The 17,681-nt window shown below is 31.0% G+C and overlaps 1 pseudogene; it reads right to left on the bottom strand.

Moving 5' to 3' along the window:
• Positions 1 to 11,853: 11,853 nt before the first annotated feature.
• On the bottom strand, positions 11,854 to 12,778 carry LOC122853861 (annotated as a pseudogene).
• Positions 12,779 to 17,681: the final 4,903 nt, after the last annotated feature.

Here is a 17,681-nt window from a genome sequence, read left to right as displayed (position 1 = left end):
TTTTGATCTATCTGATTAGCTAATTTATAATATTATAAGTAACCCTATAACATCTAAACTTTTTTCAATTAATATTATAAGGCAATTGTAGGCGCAGATAAAGGTTCGAGTGCGAAGACAATCAATCATTATATTGGATTGTCTTAAAAAAAAATTAAACTTGAAAACCCTGGCAAAATCAGGAGCTGTGAAAAATTGGAGCAGGACGTAGACATTCCAGTGAAAAAACAAGTCGAATCAATCAATCCTGGAGCAAGATACGTTATTCTTTATGCATGTGGAAAAGAAGTTTTTGTTCCAGGAGATGATTTTATGTTATGAACGAATAGAAAACTTAAAATAGACGATGACATGGATGTGTAATGTCCGGCGGTAAGCCGCAAAAACTTTTTCATTTTTATTTTTATTTTATATTAAATATCCAGGGTGCATTTGGATACCCCTAGCTCCATCTTACACATTATAAGGGTAACACATTCAGGGGAGTTAAAGGTTTGGCACCCTCAACAAATTACTTGAGCCGGCACTATTGTCAAGCGGCAATGCCGCCAATTTTAATAATAAAAATTAAATATAAAACAATACAATGAGTGATATCGACAGAATCCTAAAATTACGAGGATTCTCTCGATACCACTCATGTTACAATTAAATAATTAGAAATAATTTTAATCAACGACTAAAAATCGTAAGATTTCAGCTGACCAATAGGAAGCTAGATAAGTGGTAGGAATATGGAAATAAAGCTAAGGGAGCAAACGCATCCCGAGCGATCCCGAATAATCCCGACCTACCCTACGGTTAGCTTGTGCCACTGACCCAATATATCGATCAGTTCCAGGGGGGTAGGACTACGTGTATTTTTATGGGCTGTAGTTTGTCACCCTAGATGAGTCGATTCCCCAGAAAAAGTCTAGTAACGGAACGCCATTTTGTAGTCACATGATAAAAACCTTTTTAATTCCTACGTTATCTATCTCGTTTCTTCCTTACCAGTTAAATTGCAGTTTTCCTTGAATGGATGGTAAATTCAAATATATAATGAAACCATACAATTAATTTGATTAATAAATTGAAATACTGTTGCAAAATTATGCTAAGGTGGCCGAGGAATTAATGTGCACAGAGAAAATGAGGCGTTGTTTCCATATTTGAAATTGATTTATTCAACGAATAAATTTTGCCGAAGAAATAAACATGTAGGCGACCTCTTTTCCTTAGCTAATACTTTTCCGATAGCTTTTTATTAATTTAGAAAAATAAATGGTCATAGGGAAAAAGGTAGCTAAGGAAAGGATGTTGTCACATGTTAATTTATACGAAATTAATTTTGCCAAAGAAATTAACATGTAGGCGACCTCTTTTCCTTAGCTAATATTTTTCCCATAGCTTTTTATTAATTTAAAAAAATTAATGGTCTTAGGAAAAATGGTAGCTAAGGAAAGGATGTTGTCACATGTTAATTTATACGAAATTAATTTTGTCAAAGAAATTAACATGTAGGCGACCTCTTTTCCTTAGCTAATTTTTTTCCCATAGCTTTTTATTAATTTAAAAAAATAAATGGTCTTAGGAAAAATGGTAGCTAAGGAAAGGATGTTGTCACATGTTAATTTATACGAAATTAATTTTGTCAAAGAAATTAACATGTAGGCGACCTCTTTTCCTTAGCTAATTTTTTTCCCATAGCTTTTTATTAATTTAAAAAAATAAATGGTCTTAGGAAAAATGGTAGCTAAGGAAAGGATGTTGTCACATGTTAATTTATACGAAATCAATTTTGTCAAAAAAATTAACATGTAGGCGACCTCTTTTCCTTAGCTAATTTTTTTCCCATAGCTTTTTATTAATTTAAAAAAATAAATGGTCATAGGAAAAATGGTAGCTAAGGAAAGGATGTTGTCACATTTTAATTTATACGAAATAAATTTTGCCAAAGAAATTAACATGTAGGGCAACCTCTTTTACTTAGCTACTGCTTTTTCTTGGACATTTGTATTTTAAAAAAATAAATTTACATGTATTTTATTTATATTATAAATAAAAAATGTCCAAGGAAAAGCAGTAGCTAAGGAAAAGATGTAGCTAAGGAATTAATGTGACTTTCATTAATTCCTTAGCTACATCTTTTCCTTAGCTACTGCTTTTTCTTGGACATTTGTATTTTAAAAAAATAAATTTACATGTATTTTATTTATAAAATAATGTGACGAGACTCGCTCGTCTACCTTAAATTAAAATTATATTTATTTTTCTTGAATATTTTTCTCTATTTGTTATTATTATTATTGTACGGTTGACCAGTGACGCTTTCATTATTTTTATTTTTGTGAGTAAAGAGGGGAAAAACCGGTTTGTACACTAATAATATCCCCTCTAGTACTACCATTCCCACCGTGTGCCCTACTATGCTTTTGACTGGTCAATTTGAGTAACTCAATTGAGATTGGTCCATATCAGTCATAGTGGGAATAAAATTGGAAAGGGTAGAATCACAGCTATTTAAGCTGTGGCATAGCACACACAACACACATTCCCTTGCCTACAGCCGCAGTGGGTCCAGGTTCTCTGGTGAGCCATCCCAGAACCTCGGACAACCCCTCCCTTGCCCCCTTGGAATTGGAGTCATCCGTTGCATAGCCTTAGGAAGTAGAGCCATCCCTTCCACCAAGGTCTAGGAGCAGGAGTCATCCATCCTAAGATTCCCCTTTACCCTGGTCATTGTTAGTAATGTGTAGTTCTTTTGTCTCCCTTTGTTAGTAAGCGTACTTGGTCGATCATTTATTGTGTTGTATTTGGATATTAGATAGGTTTGCGTATTTAATTATAAAATAAACTTGGTTAATTTTGAGTCCATTAATTATCGTTTTGTTGAGTGATTTATTTTCCCATTGTTTCATCATTTCAGTGACGTAATTTTAATATTCTTTACCCGTCCCATACTGAGCGACCCAGGCAAACTCCTCAACTTGGTTTTAAGATTTACTATTTCAGGTCCGGATCAACATCTTTGGATTCTTATGCGTTATTTGGATCATTTGGATTATTGTGCGTTTATTTGGATTATTTGGGTTATTGTGTGCTATTTGGTTATTTGGTGCTATTTGGTTATTTGGATATTTGGCTCTTTGGTTTATTTAGTTAGTTTTAAGGTCGTTTTGTTGTTTTAGTGGCGTAGAATAAAGCAACTGGCATATTTTAATTGTCGTTTTTGGTGATTTTAGTGACGTAGAATAAAATCCCGATAGTTTTAGTGACGTTTTTGGTTTGTTTTAGCGTCGTAGAATAAAATTTACTGTCCCCCCTTTGTCTGAAAAATAAGTTGATCCGAGCCTGTAGGTAAAGTCTAAAATTAAGTGAGAAGGTAACATGTCACGTTACAATAAATAAAAAATGTCCAAGGAAAAGCAGTAGCTAAGGAAAAGATGTAGCTAAGGAATTAATGTGACTAAGGAATTATTTCCTTGAAACATAATTCTTTGGCAACCTCAATTCCTTAGCTACATCTTTTCCTTAGCTACTGCTTTTTCTTGGACATTTGTATTTTTAAAAAATAAATTTACATGTATTTTATTTATAAAATAAATAAACAAACAAAACAAATGTAAAAGTGATCTTCTTTATAATTTTTATTGTAAATTCAGTGTTACACAAGTGCGTCAATTAACTCAAGGTCCACGTCGGTCCAAATTTAACTATCTGTTACTGAATATCAATACCATTGGTAAAGTTGTGGTATTTTAATAATAAAATTACCATTTTATTCAACATTATATGTTTTGTGTTTGACTCAAGTTTTTATAAATTATTTGTGTTTAATTTGTGTACTATTCTCGCGTATTTTTCAGGTTCTTTTTTACCTCTCCCTACATTACGTAAAATCGTCTCCCTACCCTTCTAATGTACCTTTGCTTGGCAGGATGAACAGGGTTAAATTAATTACATATCTTGATAAATTGTCAATACTTGACGCTTCTTTTTGTAAAAAAAACTAGGTTTTTTTTTTGTTATGATATCACATCTTTTTGCGAAGTTTTAATAATAATATATTTTTTTTCATACGTTGACGAATTAATTTATTATTTATTCTCATGGAGTTTTAGGAAAATAGAAAAGAAAAATTTTAAAAATTCAAAATTCCGGCATAAACATAGTTTTTTTGAATAGATACTATATTTTTTTTTTTGTACCAAAATGTTCCTTACATCAGAACTAACACTTTCTATTTGAAAATTTTTTCGATAAAATCACTTTTTTTTCGGCCCGGTTTTATATGTTGATGGATTTTCTTAAAAAAAAATGGCTTTGATTTGAAAATGATAATTAGGAAAGTTAGAGTGTTTAAGAAGACAAACACGAAAAAAAAAAAATTCCATAAAAAATTCAAAATGGCAGAGTGACAAGCATGAATAAAAAAAATGGACTTAGCTAAAAAATTTCATTTAGAAAAAGTGTTAGTCTTGATGCGAACAATTTTTTAGTAAAAAAAAACTACACCTAATCTCAAAAAAAAAAATGTTCATACTTTAAACTCCGCCATTTTGAATTTTTTATTTTTCTATGTCCCCTCCAAACCCTACAACTTTTACTGAAAACATTTTTGAATTCAAGCCATATTTTTCAAGAAAAATCCATTGATAAATCAAAATAAGACACTCGGTATATTTAATTAATCATAGTTGAATTAATTCATTGATTAATTTTAATTTTTAAGTTTAAATTATTTTTTTAATTGTCAATTAATAATTATTCCAATTTTTCAATAGAATGTAGGCTAAATTTCAACGATTTATTGATGTAACATCTGGAAAACCTAAATGTATTTTTATCATCACAATCATTATCATCTTGATTTTGAGGACAGTTGAATGTTGAGTTTGGAGATAGTTGTAAATGAATACTGTCATTAATGTTTTGATTTTCTTCTAAATAATCATATGAGTTTGAATCTGTTGTTACAATGCATAGCTTAAATGATTGGGCAAATCAGTATCATATGTAGCATTAGAAATTGAGGGTCCGGATGCAATAACCAGTCGAGCGCTCGAAGACAAGAAAACGCTATGTTTCGGTGGGTGGAAAATAAGAAAAATTAAAATTGATAAATCAGAAAAATAAAAAATACAGTCGTTAATAGAATTGAAAAATACATATTTTTCTTCAAATAAATTTTTTTAAATAATAATTAGTTAACGTGATAAAAAATAAAAACAAAATTTTTTTTTTTGAAAAAAATACTTTTTTTTAATCATATAACTCGTGACAACTTCTTTGAAAATTAATAAATCGACTTGAATTTTTGACTGTAGCTTCATTATGAGCTGCTGATTACAATGGTATGAGCAAAAAACTCATTTTATTTATATTGTTTAATTTTTATTATATGATTGTTTAACGTCGAGGAAAAATTCAATCTGTCTAACTTTGAATGAAAAGAGTTAAAACTGAGTAACTTGTCAGTGGCAATATTGTTGAGCAGTATATCAAGAAGTTTTATACGAATTTTTAGATATTTTTATTGATTATTTACCGAGTTATTAATTTAACAACAAATAGCGCGCATACTGCTTGTATTTATATGGATAAACAGACGTGCGAAAATAGGCGTTCACGAGAGAAGGGGCCGAAACCGCGCATATATAGTCCTAACGGCAGCTCGCAATTTGTTGTTAAATTAATAACTCGGTAAATAATTAATGAAAATATCTAAAAATTCGTATCAAACTTCTTGATATACTGCTTAACATTATTGCCGCTGACAAGTTACTCAGTTTTTAAATTTCTTCGACTCTTTTTTCATTTAAAGTTAGACAGATTGAATTTTTCCTCGACATTAAACAATCATATAATAAAAATTAAACAATATAAATAAAAGAGTTTTTTGCTCATACCATTGTAATCGGCAGCTTATAATGAAGCTATAGTCGAAAATTCAAGTCGATTTATTAATTTTTAAAGAAGTTGTCACGAGTTATATGATTAAAAAAAAGTATTTTTTTCAAAAAAAAAAATTTTGTTTTTATTTTTTATCACGTTAACTAATTATTATTTAAAAAAATTTATTTGAAGAAAAATATGTATTTTTTAATTCTATTAACGACTGTATTTTTTATTTTTCTGATTTATCAATTTTAATTTTTCTTATTTTCCACCCACCGAAACATAGCGTTTTCTTGTCTTCGAGCGCTCGACTGGTTATTGCATCCGGACCCTCAATTAATGATTTTTTAACTGATTGAAAAAAAAACCAGAAACTTAGAAAAAATAACGAAGTTCCCCCGCCGGGAATCGAACCCGGGTCTTTTGCTTTCCGGGCAAACGCCTTGACCACTAGACCACAGGGCTTCTTATTTTTTCTAAGTTTCATCAAGTCAACTCCGACGTCCTTCTATGCGTCAATTCATTTTTTCAACAGATACTGCACTTTTTGATTCACTTGATGTGAATGTTTCATCATTTTTTTTTTTTTTTGACAAACTATCTAATTATTCCGTGAATGCTTCATTATTGTCTATTAACATATTATTTGATAAACATGTATCAACAATTTTGTTATATTTTCTTATTTTCTTGATATAACATCAACTAGTTAAGTGAATGTGGCATAATTTGTTTTTTTTTACTAAAGTTAAAGTCTCAAATTTTTATTATTAAAAACATTTAATGATTCAGTAAAAGTATTATTATTTTTTTTTGTCCAATACATTTAACGATTTAGACGTAAAAGTATTATTTGTATTAGTAAGAGTTTTACTGTGAAAACTATAATCAATTTCACCATTTCAATTATCCAAATAATCTTCTGAAAATGGATTACTTCCAGAAACATCACTACCCAGGGAAAAATCGTCAGATCAAATCAGATCTAATTTGATCTGAGCCAGATCTAATCTCATCAAATCTGGGTACAGATCAAACTTGATCTGGTTTCAGATCAAATCTTATGTAACCAGATCTGACTAGATCAAGCTGAATCTGGACCGTGATCAAATCGTATCTGACCAGATCAAACTTGATTTAACCAGATCTGACTAGATCAAACTTGATCTGCCCCTAGATTAAATCCTATCTGACCAAATCGAACTTGATCTAACTAGATCTGACTAGATCAAACTTGATCTGCGCCCAGATCAAATCTTATCTGACCAGATCAAACTTGATCTAACCAGATCTGACTAGATCAAACATGATCTGCCCCTAGATCAAATCTTATCTGACCAGATCAAACTTGACCTGTCTAGATCTAGTTTGATAAAACTTGATTTGTACTTAGATCAAACTAGATCACGGGCGAATGAATGTTTGAGAAGACAAATTTTTCTTAGGTTTTATAATCACTGCCGTGGTTAAGTAGGTAAGGCTCTGGAATTTCACACCAGAAGCATTGAGTTCATCTCCGAATGATGTCAATTATTTATCGTAAAAATATAGAATTCTTAATTGTATTTCATTCAAACTATAAGAAGAAAAACCAAATTCTTCAATCAAGCATTGACTAATTTAAACTTATTTTTATTAAATTAATAAATTTTTATCCAGATCAAGTCAGATCAAGCCAGATAAACTCAGATCAAGTCAGATCTGAAATTGTCCAATAATCCTTATCTGGCTTGATCTGAAATAACCCAGATCAATTCTGATCTAATTTGATCTAATGACTTTTCTTTGGGTAAACATACTTATTTGCATCATTGATTCAGTTAAAATTTGTGAAACAGCCATTGCTAAACAATCACCAATGTCATCGTTACATTGTGAATATTTTAATCCATTGTAAATTTGTTATTGTTACTTTCGTTTTCATTAATTTAATCAATATCTGTTGTTGATGTATCTAAAAAAAAATGTTCTTGATGTGTTCATACTGTTAATTTTTTTCTTAACCAAGCTTGAAGATCTTCGACACTTGATAATGATGTTCTGTCACCCTGTTGAAAAAAGTTCATATCTAACAATATATATATGAAAAAAATACAGCTGATAATGATGATAATGATGATAACAATGACAATGACAATAGTAATAAAAATTTTGTATATTTCAAAAAGAAATTAATTGATGTTAGTCTTGGTTATGATGATGATAACGTTGATGAATCAACAACTGATGATAATTATAAAGAGGATGACGATAATGATTATGATTCAAGACTAAATTTACCAGTCCCAGATAATACTGATGTATTTTTATCAGAAGTTATTGACTGTTTATTACGTGGCTATCAGGATTAATTAAATTGTAATAATTTAGTTCCATAGCACGTACAATTACTTAAAGAAATAATAACCCTGGTAGAAATAATCTCTCCGGATTATCTCCGTATTTCTCCGGATTTTCTCCGGATTTCTCCGGATTGTCTCCTGACTTTCTCCGGATCGTCTCCGGATTTCTCCGGATTTTCTACGCAATTGAGACTTCCGGAGATATTATTCCGGAGTTTTTTCGGGTTTTCTCCGGATTTTCTCCGGATTTTTTCAGAAAAATTTCCTTTTTATTTTTCGTATGTAAACTCTTATTTCTACTTTTTCTTATTAATTTTTCCATTTTTTTGTGTTTGTTTTTTTAAGTCAAAATTCCGGAAAAAATCCGGAGATATTATCGAAATAGTCTGGAGATTACTCCGTACATATCTCCGGAAGTCTCAATTACGTAGAAAATCCGGAGAAATCCGGAGAAAATCCGGAGAGATTATTTCTACCAGGGAAATCTTCATCTTGTAATGCTGGTATACCCAACTGTTGCATTTCATCATCAGACACTGTACCATATGGTAATTCCATATGTATATCCCATGGTGAATTAGCCATTATAGCAGCAAATTTACCAAGTACTGTCATATCAAGATAACGTAAATCACATTGTATCCAGTGTGGTGGATATAATGTTAAAATTCAGTACCATTACCAGGTACAAATGTTGTAATTTAATATGATTTTTTTTTTTGACAAAAAAAAAAAACTGATTATTTTGTGTAAAAGCTCCTGTTTTTATAAAAAACATAATGAATGAATGAATAAATAATTTGAAGCTTATTTTCATACAACAATTCATTTTTTGTTTATTTAATATTTATAAAAATTATTTATTCATTTAAATATAAAAATTTTTTAAATTTTAATTAGTATATTTTATGAGGTTAAAAATAGGGCTTCATGCGGTACGAGACGAGACGAGATTCGACGAGTCTCGGTATCGGTCTCGCTCGTTCGCACCAGGTCTCGGTCTCGGTCTCGGTCTCGGTCTCGTCTCGCAAGTCTCGCCGGGTCTCGCTTTTATACTAATATTTATTCGTCCAAGTAAAGTAAAAAAAGTGATTGAATAATACCATGTATATCAAATTCGTGTAAAATAAAAACAATTAATATTGTATTACCTAATTTTTTTAAAATTATAAAATATAAAATAATGCAATAAATATTGAATTATATTAATTAATAAATTGATTATTAATTTTAATATTAATAAAATTGATTAATCATACAAAATTATGACGAGAATTATTTTTATATACGACGTTTGTTTTTTATTTTCATTTATTAAATTCATAAAAAAAAATTTGATGTTTTCTTCAACGTGACCACAGAGGAACTGAACAACTTCAAGGATGAAGCATCAGAACGTCCTAATTGTGTAAACAAATACAGTAGACATAATCTTTCTGTTTCCAGAAAAAAAATAAAAATGAAAGACAAACGAATGTTCAAAGTGAATCTTGAAAATTTAAAAATCGTTAAATTAGTCTGAGAAAAGTCTTTAGAAATGCCATAAACAAATAGTATATTTTCTTTTTTTTTTTTCTTTTACTTCATCGATATGTATTTTTTTTCCAAGAAGTAAATCATTGCTTTTGAAACATCAAATACAAAAAATATCAGTTGAGGAAAATATAATTGGCGTAACTTAAGTCTTTACAATTTTCATTGATACATAAGGCTTGTAAATATCTTGTGACTCTGGCGTCAGTGCCCTACTGTGCAGTGTCTTACTGTGCGGGAATATAACAGTTCTTTTTTTTCAATATGATTCAATACAGTTAGAGGAAAAAAAAAAAAAAAAAAAAAATATTATTTAAAATTTTCAGAGTCTCGCGAGACTAGCGAGACTTTCAGACGATACTCTCGGTCTCGGTCTCGGTATCGTTTTATTGATTCAAGGCGGTCTCGGTCTCGGTCTCGCGTCTCGCGAGACGACGCATGCGAGACCGAGACTAGTCTCGGTACCGCATGAAGCCCTAGTTAAAAAAAAATCAAGAATATGTGAGTTCTATTGCACGTAGCCATATTTTAGCATTATTTAAAAGAAAAAAAAAATAATAAAAAAATAGATGCTCATATGAAGATAATTTATTGACGAAATATAAATAGCAAAAGTCATTTTGAAAAAGAAAATTTCAGAAAGCTAAATGTCCACTTTAAATTTGTAAACAAAAAATTAATATCTGGACTTTATTGGTTCTATTCTTCAAGCATAAAAACTGGACTCTTATATTCTGCAAATAATGGAATAAAAAAACAATAATAATTACAGTTATTTTTTACTGTAATAAATAAATAATAGATTTAATTGCTAATCATTACCGTTAGCTTGTTGGTGAATCATTGACTCAAGCTAAAATTTTTTAGTGTTGTAACGAGATTTGGCAGATCTCGCGCTCCCGAAAATAATTAGAGGTCTGGTCTGAGGGGTTTTATCGACTAAGACGCTAATTAATACCACCGGTTTGTGAGTGGCCTCGGTAGTGACATCCATTTTCGCCTGAATGTCAGTGTTGACTTGGTAGACATCCACCACGAGTGGATAATCCGGATTCCTACCCTGGCTACGACAGATTCGTATCCCCTACTTCGACACTCCCACCGGAGAGTCGCATCGAGGTGTGCACACAGATGGTCGTATGGAGTGGGTCAAACGGGAGTGGGGATAGAGAGTCCATAAAACTGGTGATCGCTGGCATCTCACTGCCAGTCGTCGGCCGGCTCTCGGAGCTGGCTGATGGCACCGGGACTGGTGGCAGTCCGTGGTTGGCTTCCGATGAAGCTAGCTGACTCCTTGGTGGAGTTGGCTGGTGACTTGGTGATGTCGACATGCTCCTATGGAGGAGCTAGTTGATATCATTGGTGAAGCTGGCATGACTCCTTGGTGGAGTCAGCCGACTTAGACGATGACGTCGACTGGGTCCTAGGTTGGAACTAGTTGATGTCACTGATGAGTCCAACCAAGCTCTCGATGCGTGGTGCATGCTCTCGGGGGTGATTTACGATGTCGCTATGCTGTATAGGTAGGACGTTGTATATCACTCGCTCTCTGGCTCTAGTTTGGTCACTTACTGTCAGGGTAACCTATAATCGAGTAGTCAGATGCATAGAGTGGTCCGGCGTAAGACCAGCGTGGCTACGGATGGACTTTATGTTCGACTACTTGGTGCACTAGAGTGAGTTGGCAATAGGAGGATATTTGGTAAAGCCGGTGAGGTACGAATATCCTCGTTCTCGTATTGACTTAGGTTGTGCGAGTGAGTTAAACCAAGGTTAATGATCACGGTAATAACCGCCGCCGCGGGGTGAGGTTATTACGCTCCCGGCCAATACTAAAAACAATATACATTTTAGTAATGGTGCCAGAGTGACGTTTTGGAACTAATATGGTGGACCGCGCCCCTCTACCATTTTCTTACTGAACTAGTCGCTACCGAAATGGCCGTCGGCGGCCATTGCTCCCGAAACTACCCCACGGTCCGTTGGTTGCCGTTATACACCAGCTGGCTCCCTCCTGGCGGTAAGAGAGGAGGATGGTGAGAAATCCTCGTTGATCCCATAGTAACTGAGGCTTCTACTTTATCGGTGGAATAATCAGTTACAGTGTATTAAAAGCAGTAGCAAGTGCAACTTTTTTTGGAGTTTTTTTCATAAATGCTGCAACCATTTCAACATTTGCTGGAAGAGCACATGGTTCATTACGTTGAAAAGTACAATAACGATGTAAAAATGTCATGGATCTTTCAGTTAAACTTTTTTAAACATGTTTTAGTAATTTACTTGCTCTATTATTCGGATACATAAATGGTGCATCAGTTTGTACAAGAATTTTATCTAATGGTACATTTCCCATTTCAAGTACTTGTCTAACACCACTATCAGGTTTATCTTTACATAAATAACCAGTTATCGCCAAGTAAAAACCTTTATCAATATATATTTTTGCTTCATCAGCATTACCAATAAATGAATGTATTAAAACTGATGGTAATTTATTCCTATAATGACGTAATATTTCAACATCATTTTGTGAACATTTTCAACATCCTCTTTCATGTATAATTAACGGTTATTCAATTCTACAACCAAGTTCAACTTGTTTATGAAATACAGAACATAATTGTGTTTCTGGATCAGAAAAATTACGATTATAATCAAGTCCACATTCACCAATAGCAACACATTCAGTATTCATTGTACTGTTTGCAGCTCATCTAAAGTATCTAAATCTTCCCATGATTTTGCAGCTGTTAATGAATTCCAGCTGTTGAATAAAGTACACCAGCATATATTCTTGTTGGATGTAATGCTTCTTTACTTGATTTAACACTAGCTCCATTAACCATCATTTTTTGTACAGCAGTATCTTTAGAACGTTGTATAAGACTATCACGATTATATTTTTTATTCGTGAAATTAGCACCAACATCAATGAGAATATAATTTTTATAACACTGACTCATCAATGAATCAGTATTATCAAATTGTTTTAATTCTGATGAACTACTAGAATTATTAGCCATTTTTTTTTTTTTATGAAAACTAATTAATTAATTTTTGAGCAGTTAACTATAGTCAATTTACAACAAACAAACAAACAACCAATGAAGTATCATATTCAATAAAGGATATTGATTCATAACATAAGTTATATGTCAATTAAAATGTTAATTTTTTCATCAGCATATTCACCAATGTCCTCCATTTTTAGTGTATTAAAATACTGATGTTTATGAAAAACGAATTTTCTTTTCTTAATAATTTTTGATTACTTTTAACACTTTTCAAAAAACAATTCAACTATGCCACACTGCAAAAACTGCGCCTTTGGATTATAGGCACTGTTCCATTGGATTCATGGAGCACTGTTCCGCTAAAGTTGTTCCTTTGATTTCTTGGTCCTGTACCTATATATTTGTTGAGCAGATTTCGGCGTTTCGGAGGCATGCGCAAACACAACTACATTATATTTTTTCTCTCTCTCTATTTGTACTTTTATATCTGTCATGTCATGATATTTACATCATAAATATTCATTTATAAATTATTATAAATATTCTATATATCTTTAGTTATTAAATTTATCGAATATTTAACATATATGCATTCATATATATGTTAATTGTTTAATAGTTACTGATATAGAGAGGTTATGTTATGTGTATGCGTGTCTCTTTCTCAATTCGAGTGACGGCTCAGGCTGCTCAACGAATACAGTTGAACAGTACCTTTGAATTAACAGAGCAACTGGACCGATATCGGTGCTCCTTGAATATCATTGAGCAGCGCTCAATAAAATGTGCTCCATGAATCCAATGGAACAGTGCCTATAATCCAAAGGCGCAGTTTTTGCAGTGCACCCACACGGAAAAAAAAGTATATAATTTATATATAAAATTATATATAATAATTATAACCAACGATATGGCACTGCGGTAACGGTTCGGGCTTTGAGACAGGAGGTCTCGAGTTCGATCCCGACCACCGACGCCATGTATCGAGTGGTAGGCGCAAGCCGGCTGTACTGCTCAGGTTTTTCATGGTTTCGCTGGGCTATAATAGGAATCGGGTACAGTTTGAACGCATTACAAAGTCGACATCCATGTCTGTCGCAAAAATGAGTTGTAGGAATTGACGGTTGGAAAATGTTTAAAGAAGGAGAGGCACCGTGCAAGAAACTTCCTAATAAGAAGTATAGCACGTTAAACAATTCATTTATATATATAATAATTATATATAACAATTATATATAAGATTGGGCGAAAACGTGTATATAATTATATATAAAATTTATATATAACGATTTTATATAATAGTTTATATAAAATTATATATATTTTTTATATAAATTTTATCACATTCTCCCCCTCCCCTCCTCCTCCCCAGAATTGTTTTTATTCAAAAGTTTTCTTAAATTTTAATTTAAAAAAATCAAAAACAAATTTTCCATCAAGATTCGAACCCGGGATTTTCTGGGTGGGAGGCAAGTACTTTACCTCGAAGCCACAAATCTTATGATAGATTTCTATAAAAATATACATAAAAATATGACAATTCTAAACTTTTTTACTCTGCTGTTTGGTACTGGCTGTTATGATACTTGTGACGTCCGTATTTTCCTATAGTATAGTCAAATCGTAATATAGGCGTATGTAACACACTATACTTGGTTCACGTTAGTTCCCACAGGTTTGGTTACGTATTTCATAATCCAATCAGGTGAACCGCGCCCCTCTACCATTTCTAAGACTGATTTAGGTTTACATTTAGGACATGGCTCCCCTCGGTGATTTAGAGGAGAATGGTGGAAAATTCTCGTTGTAAACCTTGGCTGACAGTTCTCGCCGTGCAGGTCAGAAAATTAGTTACAGAACAAAACTTTTCTAGTCACGTATTCTCTGACAATCTGTGAAATAAGTATAAAAAAAGCTTTTTATCGAATGAAAGTCTGTTGCAAACTACATTAGATTTATTCCATTGTTTAATTATTTTATTAAAATATTGTAAGAATGTTTAGCGAGACAGAATATTTTTAAAATCCCACAACTTTCGTCAAGGTCACCACGTGATTTGACTGATGCGTTAGTTAGTTTTAAGAATTAAAAATTAAGAAAAAATAGAAAATAACTTCAAGTCTGGCTACCAAACTACAGGGTGCGTCCGAAAATTACTTTTTAAACTTGTATTGTTTTTTTTTTATTAATTTATCGAGTAATGCCGCTCGGAAAATACGTTCTTCAAACTTCAAGATAAATAAGTGTCGCGAAAATTTTAGAATTGAGGGTCTGGAGGCAATAACCGGCCGCACGCTCGAAGCCCAAGAAAACACGACGTTGCTCTGGGTGAAAAATCAAACATGAAATATTGAAAAAAAAAAAATACCATCATTTGTAAAATTTAAAAATACATATTTTCCTTCAAATCAATTTTTTGTTATGATTATTAGTTAACGAGTTAAAAATTAAAAACAAAATTTTTTTTTTTGAAAAAAATACTTTTTTTTCAATATATAACTTGTGATAACTTTCTTAAAAATAAATAAATCAACTTGGAAATTTGACAGTAGCTGTATAATAATCTAGCGATGCATTATTAAAAAAATTATTTATGTGCGTCTATCGTTTGTATTTTTATCAATATACAAATGCGCGAGCATACACGTTTACGAGAGAGGGGGTAACGATCAAGCATATATAGCTTTAACGGCGGCTTGCAATTTGTTGTTAAATTAATAACTCAGTAAATGATTAATAAAAATACCTGAAAATTTGGATAAAACTTCTTGATATACTACTACACAATATTGTCGCTGACAAGTTAATCAATTTTGAAATTTCTCCGACTTTTTTATCGTTTGAAGTTAGACAAATTGAATTTTTCCGTGGACATGAATCAATAAATAAAAAAAAAAAAATGATGAAACAGTTGCTGAAGCAACTGTGCCTGCCCTGCGGGGGGAATTTTAATTTCTTTATTGAAATTCGTGATTACAAATTTCTTTTATTCTCGATTGTTACAATGATTACTGTTACAACTGAAAATCATTCATCATTTTGTTTGTTCCTTCCATATTTTCTTTAGTAAATTTAGTATCTTTACTTGGTTTATTAAATTTTTTTTATTCAAATTTCATTTTACTTCATAATCACTGTCGTCTGCTAATGTTATTGTTCTTTTTTTCAATAACCGTCCTGTCATTGCATATATAAATTCTACTTCATTTATTGCTATTTTGACTGCGGTGATATCTATATAATAACATATCAGCATTGAATTTTTTTTTTTTTTTTTTTTTTGTTGCTAAAATAATTTTATCTCTACATGAATTATTTGGTAGATGATTTCTTGTATTTTGCCAATTCGGAATTAATCTTTATTATATTTTTATTTTTCTCATCATCTTCGAATTTTATATTAGCATAATTAGCTAGCCTCTGTTTATTATCTTTTGCTGATTAACTTTTCTCACTAATCCTTCAGTGATCATATATTTTTTGTTCAACTTGAATATTTAATAATTTATCATATGTTAATAATTTTCCTTTTCGTTTTATACATTTTATTGATAACGGTACCTCAATAAATCCATGATCTTCATTTGCAGCTTCTCCAAAAAAAAAAAATACATCTTATTTTGTCACTCTCATCACATATATCTATCGTAAATTTTTTACCAGTTCCTCGTTCGTTTTCCCATTCCTTTATTCCAGTTTTATTTATAATTCGTGCTCGAATTGTATCACTGTATTGAATTTTTAATTTCATTTTTTATGTAAATTATATTCATTTCTAATTTTTGACTTACCATATTGTGTTTAATTTTCAATCTGTTATTTTTTCAATTTTCTTATTCATCAATGTATTTTTTGTTGTGTTTTTATTTCTGTGATTATTGTGATTTTTCTTTATGTTCAGTAATTTTTTTTTTTATATTTGCTGATATTTTCCTATATTTATCGTTTTTTTCTTTATATTCACTTCATATTTTTCTTTGATATTTTCCTATTTTTTTCTACATTTTTCTTTACATTTACTGATATTTTCCCATATGTATCGTATTTTTCTTCATATTCAGTGATTTTTCCTTCACATTTACTGATATTTTCCATATTTATCGTATTTTTCTTTATACACAGTAAGTTTTCCTTGATATTTACTGATATTTCCCTGATATTTTCCCATAATTATGAGAGTTTTCTTTATATTTACCCCTTATTTACCCTTTTTTTTTATATTTACTGAAATTTTTCGTATTTATCGGTTTTTTCTTCATATTCAGCAATTTTTTCTGTGTATTCAGTAATTTTTCCTCTATATTTGCTGATGATTTCCCATATTTAACGTTTTTTTCTTCATATTTACTGATTTTTCTTTGATATTTTTCTATTTTTTTCTACATTTTTCTTTACATTTACTGATATTTTCTCATATGTATCGTATTTTTCTTCATATTCAGTGATTTTTTCTTCATATTTACTGATATTTTCCTAATATTTTTCCATAATTATGAGAGTTTTCTTTATATTTACTGATATTTCTTCATATTTATCGGTTTTTTCTTTATATTCAGTAATTTTTCCTTCATATTCACTGATATTTTCCCATATTTATCGTTTTTTTCTTTATATTCAGTGATTTTTCTATATTTTCCTTCATATTTAATGATGTTTCCCATATTTATCGTATTTAGATTAAGGGACTTAGAAAATTTTCGGGGGGGGGGGGGGGGTCCAGATGAAAAGCTATAACAAAACTATATGCCAAGTTTCAAGTCGATTCATTAGAATTAGAAACACAGTTAGACCTGGAAAAATAATGTTTTTTTCGAAAAAAAAAAACATTAAATTTTATTTTTTAATTCATTAAATAATTGTAATTAAATATAATTTACTTGAAAGAAAATATGTCATTTTTAATTCTTCACAT

The sequence above is a fragment of the Aphidius gifuensis genome, linkage group LG4 (assembly GCF_014905175.1).
Source record: "Aphidius gifuensis isolate YNYX2018 linkage group LG4, ASM1490517v1, whole genome shotgun sequence".
Lineage (NCBI taxonomy): Eukaryota > Metazoa > Arthropoda > Insecta > Hymenoptera > Braconidae > Aphidius > Aphidius gifuensis.
Note: the sequence above shows the minus strand (reverse complement) of the source record. Positions and strands in the feature narration are given on the sequence as shown.